Consider the following 13,853-nt stretch of genomic DNA (forward strand, 5'->3'; position numbering starts at 1 on the left):
CTTGCTATCTGTATGCACATTTACTCTTTTCCCCTTTCCCGGTTCTAAGGCCAAGGTAAGTGCCACTAGTTCTGCTAACTGGGCGCTGGTCCCTGGGGTAAGAGGCTTACTTTCAAGTACTGTTACTATGGCATAACCTGCCCTTCGTATCCCATTCTCCACAAATGAACTTCCATCAGTGTACAGGTTAAGGTCAGGATTAGCTAAGGGGACTTCTAAGAGATCATCTCGGGTAGTATAAGTCTGGACTATAATTGGTTGGTAGTCATGCTCGATTGGTTCCCCATCCTGTGGGAGAAAAGTGGCAGGGTTGAGGGTCGCACATGTATGTATTTGAAGCACTGGTCTCTCAAGGAGTAGCACCTGGTATCTAAGCAGGTGGTTGTCTGATAGCCATAAACTTCCTTTGGCACCTAGTATGCCATTTACGTCATGAGTAGTCCAGATAGTGAGATCCTTTCCTTGTATTATTTTGAAAGCCTCTGACACTAAGACAGCCACCGCCACAACTACCTGTAAACAGTGAGGCCAGCCTTTTGCTACTACATCAATTTCCTTACTTAGGTATGCCACTGGTTGTGGGGCTGTCCCACGAGTCTAAATAAGGACCCCATTCCTGCTCTCTCTGTGACGTATAAAGAAAAGTTTTGCCCTGTGTGAAGGCTTAAGGCTGGCGCTTGAGTTTGTTCCTTCCAATGCCCAGACTTCAGGGTTGATTCCCTCCTCAAGTAGGGAACAACAAATGGGTAACTTGTTTCCCATATTCATGTAGATAATAGCTCCAACTTTGGCTAATATACCCTTCCCTAAAAAGGGTATGGGACTTTCAGGCATCACAAGAAAGGTATGTGAAAAGAGCAAAGTCTCCCAATTACAACTGGTTACAGGCTGTCCCAGGATTCCTCGGATGGTAACAGATCTTGAGGACAGTTGTTCGGGACAGGAGATTAACACTGAGAAGGCCACACCAGTGTCCAGGCGGAAGTCAATTTCCTGGCCCTCAATGGTTAAATGTACCAGGCTCAGTGAGGGTGATGACAGAGAACCTTTGCCCTCTGGGGCAGTGTGCCTTCCAGTTACTGCCTGGACATAGCAGACATGGGTGAGGGGGCAGCTTGTTCTCATTGGAGAATCTTTTTTAAAGTGTCCTTGCACACCACACTAATAACAAGCCCTACCATGTGATTGGCCTGCTCCATTTTCTGTCCTCTCTGAACCACCAAGGTTTGTCTGTCTGAGGGCCATGACTAAGGCTGCGGCCTTTCCCTGATCTTGCTTTTCCTTTTCGGCCTGTTCCTCTTGGCCCCTATTATAGAACACCAAGGTTGCCAGGTTTAATAATGCCTCCAGATGTTGCTCAGGGCCCAGGGCTCACTTTTGGAGCTTTCTCTCGATATCTGCGGCTGATTGGGTAATCAACTTATCTTTTAGGATCAATTGACCCTCGAGGGAGTCGGGTGACAAGGGAGTACATTTCCTTAAGGCTTCCTGTAGCTGCTCGAGGAAGGTAGAAGGATTTTCTTCCTTTCCCTGAGTTATGGTAGACATCATTGAATAATTCATGGGCTTCTTCCTAATTCTCCTTAGTCCTTCTAGAACACAGTGGGGATCCATACTGAGGACAGCTTGCTGACCGGTATGGAATTTGTCCCTTTCTTCAGCTGTCATTCTATTATTTACTTGACTAAGATACCAGGTATCTCCAAACTCTTAGGCTGCAGCTAAAGTTGCATTCTTTTCATTAAAGTCCAGGGTTTGATCTAACAATAGCATGACATCTCTCCAAGTGAGGTCGAAGGTTTGCCCTAGACCCTGTAGGACATCTGTGTACCTATCAGGATCATCTGAAAACTTCCCCAGGTCTGTCTTGATCTGCTTTAAATCAGAGAGGGAGAAAGTACATGTACCCAGATTGGGCAAAATTCTCCTCCCCCTACAGCTTGAAGGAGACATAACCAATAGCCCGGGGGTGTTTTGTGGTCCTTTGGAGAGTTCTTTGCTTGTTTCCTTCTGGGCAGGGGAGATTAGAGGAGGCTTATCATTAATAGGATGTGGAGCTATGGGGAGGCTAGGATATTGGGGTAAGCTGAGAGGTCCTCTTCTGGGATGTAAATTGCAAGGTTTGCATAGTTGTGGATTCACCTTCAATGAAAAGAAAGCTTCAACATAAGATATTTCACTCCATTTGCCTTCCCTCTTACAGAAAAGGTCAAGCTGCAAGATAGTATTGTAATTTATACTTCCCTCTGGTGGCCATTTTTCCCCATCAGAGAGAGAATTTTGGGGCCAAGCCATAGTGCAGAAAAATATGAGCCACCTCTTTTTCAGGGTTTGCAGGTCAAATTGGTCCCAATGGCTTGGGATGCATTTCAAGGGTGAGCCTGTTGACGCCTGAATGTTTCCCATCCGAAAGACAAAACCGCTCATGATTTTGGTTTGTTTGTTTCTCCCCCTGCCCAAGAACCCACAGTGGTCCCTGGACCCTGCAGATTGGAATAGTTGCACTCATTGATGCAGCAGCAGAAACACCTCTTGCCCAAGAACCCACAACAGTCCTGGACCCTGCTGATCAGAATACTTACGCTCACCAACACAGCAGCAGAAACACTAATTTTCCTCCTAGACCACAAGGAGGACCGAGGAATGTCGGATTTAGTGGCCCTTCCCGACACATTCTCGAAAACCTGCTAGAGTCCTAAGCATTCTCCTATTAGTACTGGGACTTTATCCCTGTCCTATAAAAATGTTATGCCTCAAAAATGAAGTGGAGAGCCATAGCCTGAGGGAGGGAAGGGATCTCCAGAGTTGGAAGAGTCATGCCTTTTGTCCTCACTTATATGAATAAGAAAGATACAATTTCTGAGGCTCCCCATATCATAGCTTCAGAAATAGCTTTTGTTAGGCCTGCTTGTCCAAGGAAGGATCCTAAAATTCCAGATAGTACCCCCTACGATGGGACTTTGAGCAAAAATTATGTCTTTCTGATTGGTGAGCCCAGGTGCCTAAAGAAGGGAATAGAGTCCTGGAGTTTATACTAGAAATCATTCTTATAGGAGAAACTAGAAAAGCACCAGAAACAGGGAATGGTTTTTAGAAGCAGGACTAGCCTTGGAGAAGAGAAGCAAGAGGAAGTTTGTCTGACAGGCATTAGGACCCAGGAGGCAAGGGTCAGGATACATAGGATAGATGGGCAAGTCTCACTTCGGCGAGGCAAGGGTCAGGATACATAGGATAGATGGGCAAGTCTCACTTCGGCGACGTAACTTTGAGAGTTCCGCTTATGGCCACAGGGTCAACCAACTTGTTGTCGAGACCCCGGAGCTGAATGGCTTTCTTCTCTGTTGACCCTCGGCTCAGCCCGGAAGTACAGGAAAAGCAGAAACTGGTTATAGTCAAACCAACGCTACCAACTCCAAAGAGTCAGTGGTTGTTAGACAGCCCTTTCCCAGAAAGCCTGACACCCATATCTTTAGTCCAGCAGCCATGGTAGTCACTTTTAATTGGCCAAGAGGTGCCCCGTATTTAGCCCCCGAATTCTAAGGAAAAATAGGACAGAATAGCAAGCAAAAGGGGTCCGATGGTACTCACCACTTGGCGATAGGCAATAGTCCCTTCGTGGTCACCAAAATGTGTCCAGAATTGGTTCCTTCCAGTGGATTCTTGGTCTCGCTGACTTCAGGAATGAAGCTGCAGACACTCACAATAAGTTGTACAGTTCTTAAAGATGGTGTGTCTGGAGTTTGTTCCTTCAGATGTTCAGATGTGTCCAGAGTTTCTTCCTTCTGGTGAGTTCGTGGTCTCGCTGACTTCAGGAGTGAAGCTGCAGACCTTCACAGTGAGTGTTACAGCTCTTAAAGGTGGTGCATCCAGAGTTGTTTGTTCCTCCTGGTGGGTTCATGGTCTCACTGACTTCAGGAGTGAAGCCACAGACCTTCACAGTGAGTGTTACGCCTCTTAAAGTTGGCGCATCTGGAGTTGTTTGTTCCTCCTGGTGGGTTTGTGGTCTCGCTGACTTCAGGAGTGAAGCCGCAGACCTTCACAGTGAGTGTTACAGCTCATAAAGGTAGTGCAGACCCAAAGAGTGAGCAGCAGCAAGGTTTATTGTGAAGAGCGAAAGAACAAAGTTTCCACAGTGTGGAAAGGGCTACCTGAGTGGGTTGCCGCTGCTGGCTCAGGTGGCCAGCTTTTATTCCCTTATTTGGCCCCGCCCACATCCCGCTGATTGGTCCATTTTACAGAGTGCTGATTGGCCCATTTTACAGAGTGCTGATTGGTGCATTTTTACAGAGTGCTGATTGGTGCATTTACAATCCTTTAGCTAGACACAGAGTGCTGATTGGTGCATTTACAATCCTTTAGCTAGATACAAAAGTTCTCCACATTCCCATCCAACCCAGAAGCCCAGCCAGCTTCATCTCTCAAAAGGAATAGAACAATTGTGTTGATAAACATAGCACTTATCCACTTTTATCTTCCTATACATTTTTGATGTATTTGACATCCCTAATATCTCCATCACAGTTGAAACATTGTATTTTTCTGGAGTTCTCCACTCTCTAGTTGTCTCTCACTTGGTTAGCTATTCTTTCCCAATCTGCAGGAAAAAGACTTCTTTAAAGGCCTGAACCTTAAATGTTGTTATTCTCCAGGGTTCCATATTCAACCCTTTCTTTCTCCACCACATATTCTTCCTAGATCATGTCATTTATATATATGTGGCTTCAACTACCATCTACATACTGATAATATCACAAAGTTATATGTTGGATCCTCTATTATAAGAACAAATAAGGTGCTCGTTCAGCAGCACATATACTAAAATTGTAACGATACAGATTAGCATGACCCCTGCACAAGGAAGATATGCAAATCCGTGAAGCACTCTGTATTTTTCAGTGTTTAGAGGGAAATTCACAGCACTGTATACCCACAGGAGAAAGCAGGAAAAATCTTAAATCAACACCCTAACATCACAATTAAAAGAACTAGAGAAGTAAGAGCAAACAATCTCAAAAGCTAGCAGAAGACAAGAAATAACTAAGATCAGAGCAGAACCGAAGGAGATAGAGACACCAAAAAAACCCATCAAAAAATCAGTAACTGGTTTTTTGAAAAGACAGACCACTAGCCAGACTAATAAAGAAGAAAAGAGAGAAGAAAAAAATAAACACAATAAAAAATGATAAAGGGGATATCACCACTGATCCCATAGAAATACAAGAAATACAAGCTACCATCAGAGAATACTATAAGCATCTCTACACAAATAAACTAGAAAATCTAGAGGAAATGGATAAATTGCTGGAAAAATACACCCTCCCAAGATTAAACCAGGAAGAAGTTGAATCCCTGAATAGATCAATAACAAGTTCTGAAATTGAGGCAATAATAGCCCACAAACCAAAAAAAGCCCAGGACCAGATGGATTCACAGCCAAATTCTACCAGAGGTACAAAGAGGAGCTGGTATCATTCCTTCTAAAACTACTCAGGGACTCCTCCCTAACTCATTTTATGAGACCAGCATCATCCTGATACCAAAACCTGGCAGAGACACAACAAAAAAAAGAAAATTTCAGGCCAGTATCCCTGATGAAGATCGATCCGAAAATCTTCCACAAAATACTGGTAAACCGAATCCAGCAGCACGTCAGAAACCTTATCCACCATGATCAAGTCGGCTTCATCCCTAGGATGCAAGACTGATTCATCATATGCAAATCAATAAATGTAATCCATCACATAAACAAAACCAAAGACAAAACCACATTATTATCTCAATAGATGCAGAAAAGGCCTTTGATAAAAGTCAACACCCCTTCATGCTAAAAATTCTCATTAAACTAGGTATTGATGGAATGTATCTCAAAATAATAAGAGCTATTTATGACAAACCTACAGCCGATATCAAACTGAATGGGCAAAAGCTGGAAGCATTCCCTTTGAAAACCGACACATGACAAGGATGCCCTCCCTCTCCACTCCTATTCAACATAGTATTGGAAGTTCTGGCCTGGGCAATCAGGCAGGAGAAAGAAATAAAGCGTATTTAATTAGGAAGAGAGGAAGTCAAATTGTCTCTGTTTGCAGATGACATGATCGTATATTTAGAAAATCCCATCATCTCAGCCCAAAATCTCTTGGTAAGCAACTTCAGCAAAGTCTCAGGATACAAAATCAACGTGCAAAAATCACAAGCATTCCTATACACCAATAACAGACAAACAGAGAGCCAAATCATGATTGAGCTCCCATTCACAATTGCTAAAAAGAGAATAAAATACCTAGGAATTCAACTTGCAAGGGATGTGAAGGACCTCTTCAAGGAGAACTATAAACCACTGCTCAAGGAAATCAAAGAGGACACAAACAAATGGAAAAACATTCCATGCTCATGCATAGGAAGACTCAATATCGTGAAAATGGTCATACTGCCCAAAGTAATTTATAGATTCAATGCTACTCCCATCAAGCTAGGACTAACTGTCTCCACAGAATTAGAAAAAAACTACTTTAAATTTCATATGAAACAAAAAAAGAGCCCGTATAGCCAAGACAATCCTAAGCAAAAAGAACAAAGCTGGAAGTATCACTCCACCTGACTTCAAACTATACTACAAGGCTACAGTAACCAAAACAGCATGGTACTGGTACCAAAACAGATATATAGACCAATGGAACAGAACAGAGGCCTCAGAAAAAACACCACACATCTACAACCATCTGATCTTTGACAAACCTGACAAAAACAAGCAATGGGGAAAGGATTTCCTGTTTAATAAATGGTGTTGTGAAACTGGCTAGCCATATGCAGAAAACTGAAACTGGATCCCTTCCTTACACCTTACACAAAAATTAACTCAAGATGGATTAAAGATTTAAATGTAACACCTAAAACCATAAAAACCCTAGAAAAACTGGCTAGCCATATGCAGAAAACTGAAACTGGATCCCTTCCTTACACCTTACACAAAAATTAACTCAAGATGGATTAAAGATTTAAATGTGACACCTAAAACCATAAAAACCCTAGAAGAAAACCTCGGCAATAATGTTCAGGACACGGGCATGGGCAAAGACTTCATGACCAAAACACCAAAAGCAATGGCAACAAAAGCCAAAATAGACAAATGAGATCTAATTAAACTAAAGAGCTTCTGTACAGCAAAAGAAACTACCGTCAGAGAGAACAGGCAACCTACAGAATGAGAGAAAATTTTTACAATCTATCCATCTGGCAAAGGGCTAATATCCAGAATCTACAAAGAACGTAAACAAATTTACAATTTAAAAAAAAAAAAAAAAAAACATGAGAAAGTGGGCAAGGGATATGAACAGACACTTCTCAAAAAAAGACAGTTATGTGGCCAACAAACGTATGAAAAAAAAGCTCATCATCACTGGTCATTAGAGAAATGCAAATCAAAACCACAATGAGATACCATCTCATGCCAGTTAGAATGGCAATCAAAAAGTCAGGAAACGACAGATGCTGGAGAGGATGTGGAAAAATGGAAACGCTTTTACACTGTTGGTGGGAGCATAAATAAGTTCAAACATTGTGGAATACAGTGTGGCGATTCCTCAAGGATCTAGAACCAGAAATACCATTTGACCCAACAATCCCATTACTGGGTGTATACCCAAAGGATTATAAATCATTCTACTATAAAGATACATGCACACGTATGTTTCTTGATGCACTATTCACAATAGCAAAGACATGGAACCAACCCAAATGCCCATCAATGATAGACTGGATAAAGGAAATGTGGCACATATACACCATGGAATACTACGCAGCCATAAAAAAGGATGAGTTCATGTCCTTTGCAGGGACATGGATGAAGCTGGAAACCATCATTATGAGCTAACTAACAAGAACAGAAAACCAAACACTGCATATTCTCACTCATAAGTGGGAGTTGAACAATGAGAACACATGGACACAGGGAGGAGAACATCACACACCCGAGCCTGTCCAGGGGTGGGGGCCTAGGAGAGGGATAGCATTAGGAGAAATACCTAATATAGATGATGGTTCATGGGTGCAGCAAACCACCATGGCACATGTGTACCTATGTAATAAACCTGCACATTCTGCACATGTATCCCAGAACTTAAAGTATAATAATAAAAAATTAGGTAAATCATACACATCAACTAGGAGAAAAATAGTTATTCTATGATAACAAGGAAGCATAAACAATGACTCTGTTTAAATAGATAAGTGAATGGCTACAACCTCACCTAATCTCTAAGTGGAAGTGGAAAAATATTTTAATCTTCCAATTCCTGCCCACCCTTATCTGGTGGAATCCAAACAGTTTATGCGATTCAAATTGAACTAGGTCCTCATTAAAATACTCTAAAGCAATGTCTGGAAACTTCATATTTTTTCACAGCCTTTTGATCAATAATCTCACTTTTAGAATTCTATCATAAGATACAGAGAAGTGGTCAATAATCATCAAACTGATGCAGGATATTTTCTTGACCCCTTCATGGGACTTGCAACAGGGGTGCCTCGTTTACTCAGCCTCCCTTGCAGGAGGGACCATGTGAGCGAATGAGTGCAGGAACTGGCCAGCCACTTTGGTGTTGGCAGGAGCAAACACCGCTCACTTGGGTCTGCTGTGCTCCATCCCTTGCAGGAGGGAGCATACACGTGAGCGAGTACAGGACCTGGCTGCTTTAGCAACGGAGCGAACTCCATGGAGTCCCCACAGCAGCATCTATGTGGGGGGGCCTGTGACTCCAAAGCCCTAGAGGGCATGTTACAATGCTCTCTTAGCTCAGCTATCTGCAGACAACAGTGTGTTATCAGCTCAATGAGCCCTTTCCCTTGTTGTGTGGGGCGGCTGTGAGGGCAAAGGGCCAGCATGACAGCAGGTACCCATACCTGGTGTGTCCCGAATTCTTGTCCAGTGCCCAAGAGGAATGAAGTCACGTGGATGCATTGAAAGATGGTGAATGTGGAGAATTTTACTGAGTAAAGCAGCTGTCAGTAGAGAGAAGAGCTGGAAAGGCGACAGGAAGGAAAGGTTGCTCTCCCCTGAAGTCAAGCTGCCTCTCTGTCTCTCTCTTCTGGTCAAGTAGCCTCATCTAGCTGCCATCTCTGAAGCCAAAGTCACCTCTCCTCAACGTCTCGCTGCTTCTCTCTGACATCCAGTCACTTCTCCTCCCTGCCTGCTGAATTTGGGATCTTTATAGGCACAGGATGTGGGTGGGGCAGGACATAGGAATTTTTGGAAAAGGCAACATTCCATTCGTAAAAAAATATTATTCAGAAAGAACCAATCAGGACAGAACGGGCATACAAGAATGGAAGTTCTCAGTTTGGGCCACGGGTTTCAGAATTTTTGATTCGAAGGTGGGGTCTTGCCAGGGACCTGCCCCTCTTTGACTAGAATTTATCTGCCTCCTGTTGCTATCAAAATAAGGATGTTTATCAGAAAATTATAAACTGCCTAAATGCAGGCCTGACTATACAATGGAATATTCTGCAGACATTTAAAATTCATGTCGGGAAAAGTTATACATCAAAAGGAAGGAACAAAAGGATCTATCCTCAGAATAAAAATTTTCCATCCCTGAATCTATACAAAAGATAATTACACACAAATACATACACAACTCCAAAAATTATTTTTACAACTATAACATGAATATAGAATCTTCCAAGACGATTATTCTGAAAATAACGTTTCCATATAAGATTTAAAGATATATAGTGATGGCCAGTTTAATAAATAGTTGAAAGATTGTCTAAATGAAATTATTCTAAGATTTTGGGAAGTTTCCACTAAAATTAGAGCCATATAGATTGTAGGAGCTTTTGAGAAATTATGAGTCATCACAGAGATTGAGGATAAACTCAGCTTGAGGAAGCTCAAGATGCGCAGGTCTTTCCCTGGTTAACTTTGGCATCATTAAACATACAAAAAGAATGAGGGAATTCAAATTCCTTTCACCTTTAGACACTGTTATAGCAATATCTGGTTTAAAGGCCTTCTTATAGCATATACACTGCGTTCAAATGATTTTGTATATTGAAGAGAGGAGAATAACAAAGTAAAAGTATGCCAGGAAATGTATTGACTCTGCAATATTCAGCAATACAATTGCACAGAAACATCCACTGCATGTTTTTAATTCTGCCCATAATTTGCCTGCTCACAGATATCCCTGGAACTTTGTGACAACAATTTGTCAATTGTCACTTTTCTAGAATTCTGTTCATTGCTGCTGCAGTGTCATAAACTTAAATAAAGCCTGATTTACATTTTTCTTCTTGTTTTGACTACAGTTGAATAATACTTCAAATAAGCATATTACAAAGCCCTTCATAGAGGGAATTTTTAAAAAACAGCATTTGGTCTTTACCTAAAATTGCAATCAATCACACCTTTAAAAATGCATCTCTATTTGAGTGTAATTTTTATTATTTAAGTGTAATTTTGATGATTTTAGCCTGTTGGACCTTACAGAATTTAAAACATACAAGGCATACAACTTTCCCTGGAAAAATATGCCATCTGTTTTGTTCTGTACATCAATTGTCCACTTAAAATGTTTAAGCACATATAGATAATTGTTTTTCAATGATTTTTACATAAAATTATAAAAATAAACTATGTTAAGATAAAAGATCAATGTAAAAGTCACAAAACGCTATACACTTTGCTAGTTAGAATCTATATACAATACCAAAAAATTACCAAATCAAGATGTAAAACAGAAATAACTGGCATGCATTCTAGAGAATTCAACAGAGCCGGGCGCGGTGGCTCAAGCCTGTAATCCCAGCACTTTGGGAAGCCGAGACGGGCGGATCACGAGGTCAGGAGATCGAGACCATCCTGGCTAACACGGTGAAACCCCGTCTCTACTAAAAACTACAAAAAAAAAAAAAACTAGCTGTAGTCCCAGCTACTCGGGAGGCTGAGGCAGGAGAATGGCGTGAACCCGGGAGGCGGAGCTTGCAGTGAGCTGAGATCCGGCCACAGCACTCCAGCCCGGGTGACAGAGCGAGACTCCGTCTCAAAAAAAAAAAAAAAAAAAAAAAAAAAAAAGAGAATTCAACAGAATAAAAACATCAGGGAAGATGGGGGTGGGGGAGAACCTTTTTGGGAGTAATTACAACAATTAGGTAACTTTTCTATTATTAGCCAATTAGATAACTTTTCTATTATTCAGTGGAGCCAGTGACATTCAAAATTAAAATATTTTACCATGATTATCTATCACATCTATGTTTTTCAGAACATAAGCACTGAGTATAAACAGGCATTTTTTAAAAAAAGAAACAGCCTTGATTACACTGAACTAAACACACAGACTGATATTATTAACAAAAGCTGTCTGAAAATTATGGCTGAGATGTCTGGAATCTTAATTAAAGTTCCAGAAAACCTGAAAAGGCTACGAAATGAAAGGAAAAAATAAATAATTCCATTTTCTGGCTAGCTCACAAATACCAACTTTCTTCATATGAGAATACAAGAGACACACAAGATATACTAGGTAACATGCTATTGAAACTTGAATAAGTAGCTTGCCTGAGTTCTTAAAGGTAAGGTCCCCCTGTAAGATGTATTTTCTGCTGACTCTATTTGCCCCGGTGGATCCTTTCACCACCCTGCACATACCCTTGGTCACCCTCTTCCTACCACCTAACAAGAGGAGAAAAAGATCTAGCTGCAAATATATATGGCATACTTATTTCTGTTTCTTAGTTTCCATAGTCTGATTTTTCTTTTTATTCTAAATTTCTACTTTTCTTTCTGTTTCTGACTTTCTGTAATCAAAGTCTCACTCTTTTATCTTGGAGAGCTGAAATGTCTGCACCATTTGTTGATCATGTCTGAGAACTATTTCTTAATAAATTATACTGAAATGGTTTACATTGATGGATGAATGCCCAGACTCATTTCCCTTGTGATCTATTAATTCTACAGGTTGTGGCATTAAAATTAGGGACATAGAATCCTAAGACCTCAAAGCCACATTTTTCACACAATATTTCCAAATAATTGAATATATTTATATTTAATATTTTTAATGTCTTTACAGAAAAATGTACATACTGACAACAAAGACAGCCAAAAGAAATTGTATTGGATTGAAGGGAGATTTCCCCACCATCTTATTTGCAAAACTCTATCACATTGCTTTAAAGATAATCTTAGAATTTTCTTTTTTTTCTTCCCGTTGGTAATCTACCAACTTAATAGGATCTGCTAGTCATACAATAATTTATACAAAAACACTGATACTGATTCTTAAAAAGTTAAGCTTTGGCTGGGCATGGTGACTCATGCCTGTAATACCAGCACTTTGGGAGGCTGAGGCAGGCGGACCACGAGGTCAAGAGATTGAGACCATCCTGTCTAATGTGGTGAAAACCCATCTCTACTAAAAATACAAAAATTAGCTGGGTGTGGTGGCACATGCCTGTAGTCCCAGCTACTTGGGAGGCTGAGGCAGGAGAATCACTTGAACCCAGGATGCGGAGGTTGCAGTGAGCCGAGATCGTGCCACTGCATTCCAGTCTGGCAACAGAGCGAGACGCAAGACTCTGTCTCAAAAATAAAATAAAATAAGTGAAGCTTTGAACATTTCTGAAAGACGCCAAGCAGCAATATACACATTAATTCCTAAATTATGAAGAGCTTGAGTTTGAAAGGCCAAGTTAAGTTAAACATTCGTAACAGAAAGGTAATATAAACATTCATCTGCAGTATGCCAACATTCACCCATCCTAATGTGCAGTTTTCTTTTCCCTGGCATGCATGCAGTCACTGCTAAAGAGATATACGCCTTTAAAGTGGTTTTACCAGCCCATGTGTCAACCAAGAGACAACCTCAGAATGTAACTGTCCACAATTTTACCACTTATTCAATTTAAATTACTAATATCCTCAGGCAAGAGGGCCAATCTACTGAACAAGGTTACCTTGGCTTAGTCAATGAAACTATGAGGCCAAGAAAACCATGTCAGTCAAGTTCAAGGAATAACATTATAATTTAGTAAACTTTTTGGTGATTGGCAACACATCAACTGACAAGCATTTAATTACGATCTTCCTCCCAATGGTATAAGGCACATTCCTTAGGGCTAGGAATTCCTCATATTTGACTATTAACAACCCATGTTCCCTTGGCTTGTTAACCCTGGGACTAAAAGCTTCCAGACTGTGGAATTACAAACAAACTTACTAGAAGCCTGAGTAACTACATACCCCAAAATAAATCTAGGTTTGCATAAGGCTGCATATTATTTCATTTACACATCCATTCCTAAATATATTTAACTAATGCTCTATTTACAGATCTTCAGATTGATTCAAATATTTCACTATCATAGACAATGCAATAATGATTGTCTTTGGACCTTGCTGTATATTTATCTAATTTTCTTTTTATAATAAAGTCAAGAAGTGGTAAATGTCTTGTTAGTTTCCTTCACCACATTTCTATAAGAATTTGTATATTTTTCCTATTGATATTTAAGAGCTACCAATATATTAAGGAATTTAAACCTTGTTATATTTTCTTATTTTCCATTTAAGCATTTTCTCATGTAAGCATTAGTTAAAGCATAAATAATGCTTTAAAATTTTAGAAAATCATATTTGTTACCAATTGAAATAAGAAATTGCCAGATTAGGGCATTTGGTGGCTGCCCACTGGACCCCCTCCTTGGTGCTGGTCCTTGTGCCTGCCATTGGGTAACTTGCACATGGCCCTGCCTCATTCAGCCTTACCCATCTTGGTGTCCCACTATGGTGCTGAGCAAGGAGCTCACACCACTGTCTACTGCCTGGATCAGCCTACTGCCTGAGGCAACAG

General features: G+C 40.7%; 1 pseudogene; it reads left to right on the forward strand.

Annotated features, from left to right (window-relative positions):
- The first annotated feature begins 4,792 nt into the window (after window positions 1-4,792).
- On the forward strand, window positions 4,793-4,893 carry LOC115900855 (annotated as a pseudogene).
- Window positions 4,894-13,853: the final 8,960 nt, after the last annotated feature.

This window comes from Rhinopithecus roxellana, chromosome 1 (genome assembly GCF_007565055.1).
Source record: "Rhinopithecus roxellana isolate Shanxi Qingling chromosome 1, ASM756505v1, whole genome shotgun sequence".
NCBI classification, from domain to species: domain Eukaryota; kingdom Metazoa; phylum Chordata; class Mammalia; order Primates; family Cercopithecidae; genus Rhinopithecus; species Rhinopithecus roxellana.